Here is a 15,504-nt window from a genome sequence, read left to right as displayed (position 1 = left end):
TTCATCTTATGTTTTTGATATTTGTTGCTTATTTATTTATCATTATTGTTTCTTCTATTTGTACTTCACAGTTTGGTGTCTTCTGCACACTGGTTGAACACCTTAGTGGGTGGTCCTTCAGTGATTCCATTATAATTATGATCCTATAGATTTGTTGAGTATATCCACAACAAAATGAATCTGAGGGGTATACATGGTGACATATATGTACTTTGACAATAAAATTTACTTTGAACTTGGAACTTTAATACTGTTGATGGCAACTTCCACCACTTTGTTAAACCAGAGTAGATTGACTGTGTAGTAATTAGTTGTTCTATCAAGGGAAGGGCTATCCAAATGAAGGATCAAGACAATAAGAGTTTATATTTATTTGGAGTTTAGAATGAGGGGTGTTGTTACTCAGATATATAAGATCCCCAGGGTGCTCGACAGAGCAGAAGTGGAGATACTTTTGGTAGATGCAAAGTCATAAACAAGGGAGATAGCTGCAAATTAAGGAGTTAGTCATTTAAAACTGTGATGCATAGAAATTTCTTCCTCTCAGAGTCCAGGAAATCACTGGAATTTTGTTCCCCACCCCCCAAGAATGATAAAGGATGGATTGTTAGGTATATTGAAGGTGGTGATAGATAATTTTTTGAAAAAAATTTCGGTTAAGGAAAAATGGCATAGAAGAAGAATTGGCAGCATAGATCACATTAAATGATGGGAAAGGCTTGAGCAATTAAATGGCTTGTCCTATCTTCTAGTATCAGGTTGACTATCCTTCCTGTGTATCTGGGAAGTTCCCCGAAATGTTGCAGGGAAACCAACTTTATTTTTGCTGGAATATTTTGAGGCACAGATAGTTCTGAAGTTCAGATCAGCAGTACGACAGCTGGGATGCTATCTGGTCCTATCAACCTTGGCTACATCCAGTGTGTCTGCCATTTCACTCCATGTGGTAATGAGATACAAATTATCTGGAGCCTGGATTCTGTGGTGAAGAAGCTCTCGAGAGGATACAGATATATCATCCATCTGGTACATGATTATGTAACTAGTTCTTAGAAAAATAGAACAGGAGTGATGATAGCACAAACCATAGTCATAGCTGACTATTATCTAGAAGATGAAAAATCTTGCAATTGAATCAGAACCTGACATCTTAAGGGAGAATTTATTCAACAACCCACAGAAATTAATGTTGTGTTTTTGTAACTGGATCATGCAACTTCATTGCAAATAACTGGGAACTTGCTGAAATTTCCATGAATTCCATTTCTTTACTTGTGTGTCTGTGTCTCATGTACTAATAGCTGGAGCCCAAACATACTTACTGGTGTTTATTGGCAATTCCAGGATTTCAACACATGTGCGGCCAACAGAGTACATATGAAAGCCATTGCAGCATTAATTAAAGGGGACACAAGAGATTGCAGATGCTAGAATCTGGAGTAACATATAATCTGCAGGAGGAATCGTGCGTCAGGCAACATCCTGAGGGGGGTTGAGAATGAAGAGGAATTGTTGACCCTGCTTAGGACTGAAGATGAAGAAAGGGGAGGATGATGTAAAGAAAGGTCGGGGGGGGGGCTAAGACAGAGGCCCAGTAAGTGATTGATGGACAGTGGAGAGGAGGGGACGAGGAAGATGAAGGTAGAATGTGGAGTGGTTTTGCAAAGGCTAGTAGAGTGAAGGGAAACTCTCATTTCTGCCTGGAGGGAGATGGAATGACAGAAGTCTGAGAAACAGAGGAAATGTAAGAGACCATGGTAGAAAGAAAACATCATTACCTGAAGGAGGAGGGCATTTTAGATATCCAGGAGGGGAAGACTTCATCTTGAGAGCAGTCCTTGTGGTGGCTCATCAAGCAAAAATGAGGACTAGACTAAGTCCCTCTCCTACCTGGCTCAATCTGCCCATCATCCTTCACCCTTCTTTAGCCCAACAATTACCACTGGCCCTGACCTCTTCACCTTTAACGTGATAATGACACTCTGTTTCTCCAACCCTCTATTCCTTTCTACCATCTCATCCATGACCACCAATCTCCTGATCTCTTATCTGCCTACTTGCCCATAACTCACCATCTACCTCTACCTCTGGCAACTGACATTCAACAGCAGAGTCTGATCAAGCCATAGATGGAGAAAAAAACGTAAGTTATTGAGGGTAAAATGCTTCTAGGAAGAGAAGGTGGGAAGTTTTTAGTATATAGCATATGCAGATGAATCATTAACTAGCTAAAAAGGGAAGTTCGTGCCTCTATCTCTACTGCCCAGAGGAAACTTCCACTGAGTTATGATGTTTTTGGTCTAATCAACTCAGCTGTTTGGAGGGATGTTTGCAACAGGGAATCAAATGTTGGGGTTCCCTTTGGTGAATCTCTGCTGTTGGTTGTGTTTCATGTTGCAATTGGGGAGGTGAGCATTTATGTTTAATGTTATTGAAAATCAGTTCCTTTCTTCCTTTGCATTTTCTTTACAGTTGAGAATGGTGTATTGATATTCCACATGTACTATATACCTTAAGTGCAATTAATTCACAACACACTCAAAACGCAGAACCCTTCCCCTTTGTTTCCTTCATTACTCTGTAATAATTGATAATATGGAGAACAATGCCCTGATTACATATCCTATGATAAATGTTTCATTGGTTGTATGTGCTCAGATCAGCTAAACTACGTCTGAGTATAGCAAGTTAAAAGGAAAAATATGTGGAAAGCTTATTCACTTCCAATATCTCATCTTCTCCAATTATGGTTCCACATAATGGTGTTTATACAATACTGCAAAGCCCTAATGGTTTTTACATTTCTCAAGCTAACAATTTTCTCAGAATCATTTCCCAGATGATATGCTGAGCTAATGATTTGATGCTAGATGATAAAATTGAATATGAAGCCCAAACCAACAGAACAAAGTTAGCATAGCATCAAGATGTTATCCAATACCACAAAGTTGAGATTGTGACTCTGATTGTACAACTACTAAATTCACACTTTTTTTTGGTTTGGGAAAGTGGTGTCCACACAGTTGAGACTCTACAGAGAGGAAGATGTGACTTCCCAAAACCAGACTGTTTACACAATGTAAATTGCTGATAAATTTGGTAGCATTCATTGGAATTAGTTTTTCTTCAAACAATATTTATGTTTATTAATGCGATCGCTCAAAGTCTCAAAGTTGCAAGATAGGATAAAATAGGCAATTGATTCAATCCCTCTAATTTTGTAATCTGTCATGGATCAGTGACAGTAAAACCACCTCCTAATAACTCACCACCCACAGCCCAAATCACTAAACAAACTACAGCTTGGCAGTAACCATGTGCCCAGGGGTGTTCCTTTAGACTTCCCTCAAGCAACCCTCCTCCAAAAAAATCAGAAAGTGAAGGCTTCTCCCGTAGACAATTTTGATACTGATTTCCCTTTGATGAGCAGCTGACTTCTCCACATACACAGAACTTCTCTCCACTTACTGCCCAAGTGGTTAATCGAAAGGTTTGCTAGACAGCCCTGGTTGTCAGAATTACCAACGTCTCATTGTGCTACAGCAATAAGGAAAACACCAAAGATCTAACATTTTCCTATATTAAATCCATGCCTCCAATGTTTCCACCTCTCTGTTCATTGAGAAATAGCTTCATTTTAATTCTTAATTCAAAGGCACTCATTCAATATCAAAAGTGATAATCTGCTTCTTTATTTATTATCTTGCTTGTGTGCTATGCGCTGGGCAGATCGATAACTGTATTACCCAACATTAAATTGCAGCTCTATTGAATGACTAAGAATTCATTCATCCTTTGTGTTGGTCAATCGCTCAATGCAATTCCCACTTTCTGTCATAAGAACCAAGAATCATCCACCACATTGTAAGTTACGAAAGTGTAAAACTATCCACAAATATGAGAAAGCTACCCCATCAGGCACAACTCATTCTTATTGATCAATTTGCTCCACTTCACTATTAGACTCAAAACTGGCAGCTCTCCCCATCTTCCTGGTAAAGTTTGTGTTGCTGCCACATTCATTCCAGAGTAACTCACTGCAGAGACTTGGGGATTTTCAATAAGTAGTTCTGTGTTTGTGCAGTGCTATTCAGCTCACCATCCCAGGAAGGAAACAATTTAAGATAAATAATCTCATTCATATATGAAGTAAATAATTTTAGAATTTGTTAAAAATAGATTTCCTTATTGCTCCTTTGTCTCTTGCTATCTAATGTTCCTTCCTCTGTCTTTTCTTTGTGTTGCTGGACTCTATCATACTGCCTTTCCTGCTTTGTTCCCTTTGGAATATTTAAATCTCATTGGATAGTTAGTTTGATACTTTCTTCTGTGATTTAGTAAAATCCTAGGTATTCTTTTCACAGCCAGCAACATAACAAGATTTGTAACACTCCAAGAAATTCAAGATATCCCAAGCAATGCAGGAAGAGCCAATTTTATGTTTTAACAGTTATGGTTAATTCCATTTTGCACAGGTTGTTTTATCTTTGCCTTCAGAAGCATTAATTGCAGAAGCACAGTTGGATTTCTTAATTTGTTTGTGGAAAGTTTGCTTAATTAGTTCAAAAGGCATTGTGGTTATATTCATGTAGTGATCATGTCATACTATTGACTAGAGTGTAAAACAGCTTTGTGTACCAAATTCATGCATCCTCAAAGTGTTAAATGCTTCCTGAAATTTGAAAATTGATGAACTATTAGTAGGTGCATGAATAAAAATGTCATATTTGCCCTGAGCATTTTACTATATGAAGTGATGCCAAAATTCAGATAGCTAGCATGACTGATTTCTTGTTCTTTCTAAAAATACATTTGAGTTTGTAACCCAGACATTTGGTTTCTTCTCTCACTAGTAGTTTATGTTTTTCACACAAGTGTGAACATTTGGCCTCTGATTGGCCCCAAATTATAACTGCAGTGTAATATATACGTGTTCAACTTGTTACCTTCAACATACGAGTCAGGCAAGTACAAAAGTACCCCACTAAAAGAAATGTTTTGCTACATAAGTTTACATGGAAGACCTACAGAAATCCTCCAGCTTTCAAACTTAACTCTGCCAAACCAAACAATTGATTGAAGAATAACAGTCTGTTGGTTGGGTTTACATTTGAATATTTTCTGTACTCAGCACAGAAGAGAAGATAGCACACTATTGAAACTCAGGTTATTTATGTGATTTAATCCACCTTGCAATAATTCTTGCTAAACTAGAAGACTCTGTCAGTGGCAATATTAGATTCACACCAAAGTTTCTTCCGAAGTGCTGATGGTTTTTAAGGAAATAGACAATAGCTCCAATTTGTAAAACTCAATTACTGTATTGAATTGAAAACAAATTTACTTAGAATGTGCCAAGTATGAACTGTAATGAAGATAAGATTTAAATTAACCTTAATTGCAATATTGCCTTAAGTCTAGGTTTTAAGAAGCATTTACTCAATCTCCAATCACTTTTGTGAAACATAACACATTATCCCTAATAAAACCACAGCTGGGACAAATTCATTTCTAATCCTCTGAAGAGGGTGGGTGATGACTGGATTGTGCTTCTGTCAAACATTTCTTTCACAAGGCAGTCTTTACAATGACAAATTTATAAACAAAATATCATCCCCACAAGCCCCATCAGACAGCTTATTTTAGTCTGCTTCTCTGGGAAATGGGATAACAAAGTATGGCTCATCTGTAGTCATCCATACTAGTATTATTGTTTATTGTCATGACTGAAAACTTGTTATTGACACAACACAATTTTGCCAATTTAAGACAATATATTAACTTTACATGTGTAATAAATGATCAGTTTTAAGATTTGTATCGTATTTTGTGAAAAGTCACTGTAAAACATTCGCACTAAAGTCACGACTTTTGAATTGGGTACTTCAACCTTTTTTGTCAATGATTATGTGGATTTTCTTACATACTGTTGATTAGTCAAAGATAAAGCATGCTTTAAAATTACAAAATGTATCTTGCACAGGAACATAAAGAGAAGCATTCAACCCAACAGCCCATGCAGGGGCCTGCAATCTTAGGCATCCTTAGTTTTATAAAACATAGCAGGGAATTGCTGGGTTATGCCTCTTTGCTTGGACAAAAGTGTCACTGAGATTTGATGAATTTTCAATCAAGTTCAGTGGCTCAGGGGGTAGTGATGCCATTTCACAGCTTATCAACCTGGGTTCTGTCCCAGTCTCCAGCGCCGTTTGCATGGCATTTATATGCTCCCCTTTAAATGGGTTTCCCTCCTGGTGCTTTGGTTTCCTTCCACATTCTAAAGCTGTGCTGATTGGTGGGTTGATTGTTGGTGGATAGAAGGTAAGTCAAGGAAAACTGATGATAGATGAGTTTAGATTACAGGAAAACAAGTGGGAGAAATGGCGTAGATGCCTATGCTGGCTCTCGGAGCATTCAAAAGGCTTTTCTCAACGAAAACTAAGCATTATTTGCCACATGTACATCAAAACATAGAGAGAAATGCGTCATTTGTGCCAATGACCAACACAGTCCGAGGATGTGCTGGCAGCAGCCGGTAAGGTGGGAGGAGAGAGAGCAGCGCGCCTGCGTGTGCGCAGCCCTCCGGTGAAAAATGATATCGTATCTGTTAAATAGGGGCCGTGGACAATTCTGATTTGATGGAGAATGGACGTGAAAGCACAGAGGAACGTCTGGAGAAATTTCTGAAACACTTGTTCGCTGCTGTCGTTACTGCGTGGTCGGGAATCTTTCAGAGGGTTGGCCTCAAAATCCCTGGCTTTGGCTGCTGTTGGCTCCCGAGGTTGAGGTCGAATTGTTCAGACAGAGATGGCGCTCAGTACTCAGTGTCAGAGAGCTGATCAGAGCTCGAAATTTTTCGATGACTCAAAATCGGACTGTTGTCGGCATGGCAGGAAGAGTTTTTCTTCCTTCTCCTGTTTGCATGAGATGTGGGACATCTGAGAGACTTTGAACTTTTACTGTGTTCATGGACTTCTTCATCAAGTTATGGTACTGTTGCACTGTTGTAACTATATGTTATAATTATGTGGTTTTGTCAGTTTTTTCAGTCTTGGTCCGTCCTGTGCTTTGTGATATCACACCGGAGGAAATATTGTATCATTTCTTAATGCATGCATTACTAAATGACAATAAAAGAGGACTTACATGTCTTCATAATCTAATCTAAGTGTTGACATGCTTCCAGCACCAACATAGTGTGCTCACAATTTAGTAATCCTAACCACTAGAATGTGGGAGGAGGAAACCTACATAGTCACGTGGAGAACATATAAATGCCTCACAGATGGTGTCAGGAATTGAACTCTAAGCGCTGGCACTGAAAGTTTGTGCTAACTGCTATGCCACTGTGCCGCTCCATAGACACGCTGCTGGGCAGTGTGTGTGGAAAGGGAAACAGATACCATTCCAATGAAGCGTCTGTGCTTAAAATGTATCCCTTTCCACTGATGCTGCCCCTGTCCTGCTGAGTGTTTCCTGCATTTTCTGATTTTATTTCAAATTTTCAGCATCTGCAGTTTTTGATTAAACTGCGAGTTAAATTAATATCTTATCCAACACAGGTGTGGAATTTAAATTCAGTTCTAATCTGGAATTTATAAAATAAATCTAGCTTTTAGTCCCCAGAAAACTACCATTTTGTTGGAAAAACCCATCCGTTTCAAGGCAGGAAATCCTCCTTGTTTACCTGGTATGTTATTCTTGATCCACTGACGTTGACTCTGAGATGGCCTAGCAAGCCATTCTATTCAATGGCATTGAAGTAAGAACAATAAAAGTTGCTGTAGCCAGTGGCATGCATTTCCTGAAAAAATTAATATGTAAAAAGAGCCTGAATATACCATATTAGGAACTGGGCAAGTTCATAGTACCAATATTAATATACTAAGATCATTTGCTCTTCAAATTTGCATGAAATGCTATCATTTGCTAATTTTTCTCAGTTCTGGCAACATCCCAAAAAAAAAATCTGCAACACATTCTAGCAGAAAAATACAGAACACAACAAGCAATAAAACAACAACTAGACAAGTACTGTTCTAAAAATATTTTGACCCAGATAAAGTGGTGATTTGTAGTGGTGGTATTTCCATATCAAAAATAGTGCCATTTTGCCAAAATATTCAAAATGTTCACAAATTTTACTTTTAATCCTCTAGTAAAGTTTATTTTGTGTACTTAATGTAATTTCCTTCTCCCAAACAAATTTAAAACAACTTTACTTTTGCAGTTCACAAAAGCTGAATAATATGACACAGCCTGTCCGTGCTCCAGGAGTAGCAAGATTATAAATTATATCTGACCATCACAACTATAAATGGTCGTACTGTTTACCCTTTGCTCTGCGCGCATGGATTCCAAAGTAAAGTGATGTTATGGATATTTTCTTCCACTAAAACCTGTCACTGGCAGCTAGTTATATGGGACAGCATCAAAATGGAGAGTTCTGTTATAAACCCTGTGCCCACTACAAATTCCAAGACATCTATAAAAAATTGTAAATAAAGTGGAGACTCTAAAAATGGCATGCTGACAGACACACACAGCTCAAAAAATCACCGGTGCCTGAAAATTGCATTGTGAGGCAGAGTGAGTGAGAGAGAAATGTGCATAGACATCTTCAGTTGTATAGTGTAAGAATATTCATGTTCTTGTGTGTGAGTGACACACATGCCAACAGTGCGGTCAATACGCAGAATTAAGGGTGGCTTCATCGCTGGAGTGCAGGTGATACTGGGGCATCAGCTAGCATTGCCTTTGTGCCTCATTTCATATTTGTAAATCATCTGCAAGTCAGCTCAAAACTTAGAGAACGAGGTCAAGCTTATGTTTCACCCTAATGCCAGTGCAGATAGTCATCGAGAAATACAGCACAAAAATGCAGCCCCTTGGCCCACTGAGCCCATTCCAACCATCAACCACCTCATTTTTAACTCTATTTGTCCACCCCAATGCTACCCTAACTGATTTTAATCTTCCTGCATTCCCATGAACTCCCTTCAGATTCTACTACTTGCCCATAAATTAGAGACAATTTATATTGGCAGATTACCAAGCAACCAACCTGCATGTTTAATTTGAAGGTTTATTATTAAGTGAGGCATAGTTCACATTTTAAATCCTTCCATATTAACTAGTTTCTTTTGAATGTTTCTGACACCGCATGAATGGCATTAGACATCGGAACTTAAATAACCATGAAGGATGGAATGAAAATTTTATTCTCTTTATGAACTGCACTAAGGTTTATAAGAATACAACTTGCAAGTGGGTGGTGCTTTCCTGTATTACGCAAAAACTTTTTTTATTTATTGATCTGGATGTAAAGAGGACCCTACAGCATCTAAACTGGTATACTCCACTTTCAAGGGGATTTTTGACAAGTAGGATTAGCATCCAAGAAGGAAAATTATGAAATGAACAACACAGCTGTAGACAATTCAATGCCATACGCTTGTGACATCAATGCTGCATTTCTAAACATCTTTTAAAAATTTGTCAAGTAAAAAAAACTGGCATCACAGATTTTTGATAGGATTAAAACAAATTATTGATGTTGATACCAGTAAAAACCTAACTCTGTCAAGTCAATTTTTTTAATGGCAATGTTGACATTAAGGGGGTTAATATGGCTATTAAAACAGCAGAGAACTCCCAAATAAATGAAAAGTGTTTCACTCCAACAATATTTTCAAGCCTTCTGAAGGCAGTAACTGTTATTAATGCACAACAATCTCAAAAAGGAAACAACTGATTAGTGTTTGGATAGACCTTTCATCAAAAGTCATTTTGGTTTTAATTCATTCATTCCCACTGTGGCTTCTGACAGTAAATATAGCTTATTTAAAATAGCATAATCAGCAATTCATGTAATTCTCCTGTCGCATCCTGGCCAAAGGACATGGGCAATTCTAATACATCAGTTAGTTTTGTCCATTGTATCTAGTTTTAATTTGCCCCTGAAAGAGCTAAACAATTCCTAAACTACTGATCAGATCAAATCTCTGCATTCCTGCCTAATCCAGTTATGAGTTGTGGTGTGGGGAAGCTCTGTAAAGTGTAGCTTCTTACTGACGGTAGAGTCCACACAGAGTGAAACAGAAAAAGCTGAAGCAACATCAACTGTCCTCAACCGGGGGTGGCTGCTCTATTTCAGCCTATGGTCCCAAATCTCTCAGAAGCCACGTCCGTCCTCTCAGATGAATGCAGCATAAAACAACAAAAGCAGGAGACCCTTTGAGAGCATCTTGCTGTTAGTGCTAAAGACGTGTGCTTCAGAAATATCATGTTACTAGTCCAGTGCAGTTACAATACCAATGTACAGTATGTCCAGCTATATTAATCATAATTGCTTGGATATCATTGGCGCACAAAACTTGGACAAATTCAACTCTCTCAACATACTTCATAGGGTAATCATCTGCAAATTGACAAAAAGGAATTCTGCTATGGTAACAAGTAGTACTTAGCAGTACCTTGCTCACTGATGCTCAGATTGGGTTCTGTCAAGGGCATTCAACTCTGAACCCCTTTAGAGCCATTTTCCAAATATGGGCAAGAGAATCAAATTCTAGGTGTATCTGGCTGAGATTGACAACATGGAACCCCAGTAACAGTGATCAAAGGAAACTATCTCTCCACTGGAGGGAGTCATACCTAGCATGGTTATGCTGGTTAAAGTCCCATTGCTGATTATGGTCCAAGTGCCACCTTTGCTTTATCAATAAACTTTCCTTCATCATATCAAATCTAATGATATCCACTGATTATTGCATAATATCTACTTAAATTCACAATTCCTCAGCAAGAAAGGTACTGCATACCTGGTTAGGGTAAGACCAGCAGGAAGTGATAAGTGGCAGGTAGTATTTGTGTATATATATATATATGTGCTACCTAGCAGCTAAGTTAACAAGTTTCACGACACATCCAGTGGTAATAAATCTGATTCTGATTCTAATTCTGATTCTGTATCACAGCCTTTCCAGTTTCTTCCCCTCCCATTGCAAAGGTGGTTATATTTGCTTATGTTTGCTCAGTATTGAGTTCCTCAGATAATGAAACTACCTAATGTAGCAAGATCTGGACACATTTAGGCCTGAGACAAGTAAGTGGTGTGTGATGCTTGTGTCACACAGTTTTGAGGTTCTCTCTAACAAAAATAAGGTTAATTATCTCATCCTGGCATCCAAGGATAATATGATGGCTAAATATGGACAATCAAGATCCTGATATTGTCATTGAACAGAATCTTCACTGTAGCTACAAGAACGGAGGTTGGAAGATCTCAGTTGATGGTTCCCAATGATCTTTTAATAATTGAAGCAAAATATGTCCTCATCTCTGGAAAACAAGCAGACATTGATCATGTTAGAAATGATCAGATAACTTCATCACTGCCCCTGGCTCTATACTATGCCAAAACATCTTTATCTATAACCTTACCTCCAACTATGTAAATAGCTCATCTCCTAAATCTTATAGTATTTTGACTAACTATGACTACAGAAGTGTGAATTCCACTGTGGCCACAATATGCGCTGACTATAAAGCGCATTCCAGCAATATGCTAAAGTTTCTTCAAAAGACATCCCTGGACCCCATGATCATTGGGTAATGGGACAAGGAGAACAGACACTTAGGACAGCTATAGTTTGGAAATACCCTTTAAGATACTGACTTGGATGTATATATTAGTTCCATCATCATTGCTGGTTCAAAGCTCTGGATCCCTCCCAAGTGCAGCTCCAGGCAAGTACTCACTACCTCACTGCAATTAAGGATGGCTTGATGCATAAGAATTAATGGAAACACATTGTTTGCATTGCTTTCTGCTCTGGCTTGAAAATCCACCAAGCTCAAATCCTAATGGATCCCTGTTCCATGTGATTGAGGTTATAATTTGGGATTATCAAATCTTACAACACCAGGTTCAGGGATAGTTAGTACCCCTCAAACATTAGCTCTAGAAGCAGAGGGTGTAACTTCACTCATCCCAAGACTGAAGTGATTCTGTAACCTATGGACTCACTGTTAAAAATCCAAACTAATGTTCTTGATATTTATTTATTTTTATTACTTTTTTTGTATTTAGAAACATAGAAACATAGAAAACCTACAGCACAATACAGGTCCTTCGGCTCACAAAGCTGTGCCGAACATGTCCTTACCTAGGCTTACCCAAAGCCCTCTATTTTTCTACGCTCCATGTATCCATCCAGGAGTCTCTTAAAAGACCCTATTGTTTCTGCCTCCACCACCGCCGCCAGCAGCCCATTCCACACACTCACCACTCTCTGCGTGAAAATCTTACCCCTGACATCTCCTCTGTACCTACTTCCAAGCACCTCAAAAATATGCCCTCTCGTGCTAGCCATTTCAGCCCTGGGAAAAAGCCTCTGACTATCACATGATCAACGCCTCTCATTATCTTGTACACCTCCAACAGGTCACCTCTCATCGTCCGTCGTTCCAAGGAAAAAAGGGCGAGTTCACTCAACCTATTCTCATAAGGTATGCTCCCCAATCCAGTCAACATCCTTGTAAATCTCCTCTGCACCCTTTCTGTGGTTACCACATCCTTCCTGCAGTGAGACGACCAGAATTGAGCACAGTACTCCAAGTGGGGTCTGACCAGGGTCCTCTACAGTTGCAACATTATCTCTCGGCTCTTAAACTCAATCCCACGATTGATGAAAACCAATGCACCGTATGCCTTCTTAACCACAGAGTCAACCTGCGTAGCAGCTTTGAGTGTCCTATGGACTCGGACCCCAAGATCCCTCTGGTCCTCCACAGTGCTAAGAGTCTTGCCATTGATGCTATATTCTGCCATCATATTTACACAGTTTGTTGTCTTTTGCACGTTAATTGTTTGTCCATCCTTGTTGTGTGTGCCTTTTCATTGATTCTGTTGGGTTTCTTTGTATTTATCGTGCAAGAAAATGAGTGTATGTTGACATATACTGTACCTATAGAATTTCTGTCCAGTCATCACCTTGCGCCAGGAACCCTACAAGGCAAAGCATCTGATAGGGGAGTGTTGTCAACGTGCACAGGAGAGTGATGCACCCCTGCCCTTCCTTTTTCTTTCGCCTCTTCTTCAGGAGCCTTAATACAGCTGCTCTTTGATAGTCAGGGAGAGAGTTTCCTTAACATCTCATTCCCAGAGATCAACACAGCTACAAAATGTCAGAAGGAAGCTTTCTAAGCAGCTCCTGCGTGGAAGTACACTGCTCTTGTTTTAGTGTGTGAGCTGTCAGAGTGCCGTTTCTAACTTGCTTTTGCCCAGACTTACTGCTTTCTAATGGAATTCATTTGGACATTTGCAGTAAGTACAGAACATGTTTAGTGCACCAACAGATACAAAATCTAATCTCTAGAAAATAAATGCTCGTAAAACCACCTGTGTACAATGAACCTAAATTGCTGTACATTGTCACTGCAATTTGGTTTACATCATATGACTGAACTGTAAGATTCAGCCCTTAGAGGAGAAAGGGATAATATTCCAAGTCTGTGACCTTTTGTAGGAGCCTCCAAGAATCCTGTTGGAAGTTGCATTAAGAGTTTTGGGAGGTACAGTAAGTGACCACAACTCTCCGGCCTTGGATAGAGATAGGAGCAGATGGTATACATTTTGATGATAAATTTGCTTTGAACTTTGAACTTTGATCTACAGAAGACACAAGATTCTGTGGTGCATGGAATCCACAGAAAAACCATGTTTATTTGACTACACCTACTGAATTATAAACAAACATTGCTTTTTCTTCAATACCATTGGGTCAGACCTTTTAAATAACAGACCTCTGAGAACAGCACCCTTAACTGGTTGATTTGAAATGAAAACTCAATACTATCTTCCTAAGGACAGATAATGAAGGGCAATAAATGTGAGCTATATGAGGAATGGATCAAATTAAAAAGAACACCAGCCTCATGTCATGAGGTATCACTGGATGGTATTGGTAAAGAAAATATGCTCAGTAGAAAGGAACGGTTAAAGACATGTTTTTTCCCTGACAATTATAACTCATTTTCATTATGTTGGTACACTTAGTCATTGGAGTATAATGGATCACTATTCTCATCATGCTCCCCTCTGTTTACAGCCCAAACAGAAACAGGCCTGGTCAGTACTTGGGAATACTAGGGAAACCGATCTGCTGCCTGTGATTGATAAGATCCAATCAGAAGACTGATTCCAGTAAAGATCTCAGTTACATTGTATTGGTACTAACGGAGTCTTTGATCTATCAGTTAGAAAAGAGTCATTATGATATAATAACACCACATCTTTTGTTTCAGTAGAAAGGTCCTGTGTGGTCTTGGACATGCCCTTTGCATGTATTGGTTACCCTATTAACAATAACAAATTTGCATTTTTATAGGGAATGCAATGCTTTTCTGACCACAACATCTGTTGTCAAATGGCAAATTTTTTAAGAAGACATTTTTTGCTTATTTTTCTTTATGAGTCTGTAAATTGACCAACATATCTTTGTTGAAAATTATTTAGTCAGTGGACTAATAAATATTTGCATCCGTTTGGTTCTTTTTAATTAATTTTCATTCTACAGTTAATATTTTATAAATTACAGCTGAAACAACAACTAAAACAGGAATATAAACAGTTGTATAACACATACAACTTATGGTGCACCAAAGGCAGGCCTACATTGGAAACTCCATGCAATTATTCTTGGTGAGATTTACCATAAGTATCATGTATTGCTTCTGTGGGACTCAGTCCTGCGGACTAAATGGAATGAATATTCCATTTTACATCTAGCCACCCCATTATAGGCTTCAGATAAATGGAATTGTACTTCCATGATTCCTTTTAGTGTAAGAGGAATCCATTTTAGTCCATCAATTCTATGCTGGCTCACAGAACAATACTATTTATAGACTAATATTTCCTGTAGTCTATTCTCTCCATAGTCCTGTTGACTCTTCCCTATTCTACCACTTCCTACATACTAGGGTCAATTTAGAATGTGTATGCAACCTATCAACTATCATAGACAAAGCTCTCCCCACCATTGCGCACATCTACAAGAAGCAATGCCACAAGAAAGCGGCATCCGTTGTCAAGGAACCCCACCATCTAGCAGGTGCTCTCTTCTTGCTGCTGCCATTGGGAGGGAAGTACAGGAGCCTTAGGTCCCACACCACTAGGTTCAGTACCAGTTATTACCTTTCAACCATTAGACTCCTGAATTAGCATGGATAACTCCAGTCACCTCAACTCTGAACTGATTTCACAACCTATGGACTCACTTTCAAGGACACGACAAGTCATGTTCTCAGTTTCATCTATCTATTTATTTATTTATGTACAGTTTGACTCCTTTTGCATATTAGTTCTTTGTTGATCTTCCTTTGTAATTTTTCATTGATACTATTACATTTCTTTGTTCTACTGTGAATATCTGGAAGAAAATGAATTTCAAGAATGCATATGGTGACATGTACATACTTTGAACTTGAACTTTGAAC

The sequence above is a fragment of the Mobula hypostoma genome, chromosome 18 (genome assembly GCF_963921235.1).
Source record: "Mobula hypostoma chromosome 18, sMobHyp1.1, whole genome shotgun sequence".
Lineage (NCBI taxonomy): Eukaryota > Metazoa > Chordata > Chondrichthyes > Myliobatiformes > Myliobatidae > Mobula > Mobula hypostoma.
The sequence above is the reverse complement of the archived record's forward strand: the minus strand, read 5'-3'. Positions refer to the sequence as shown.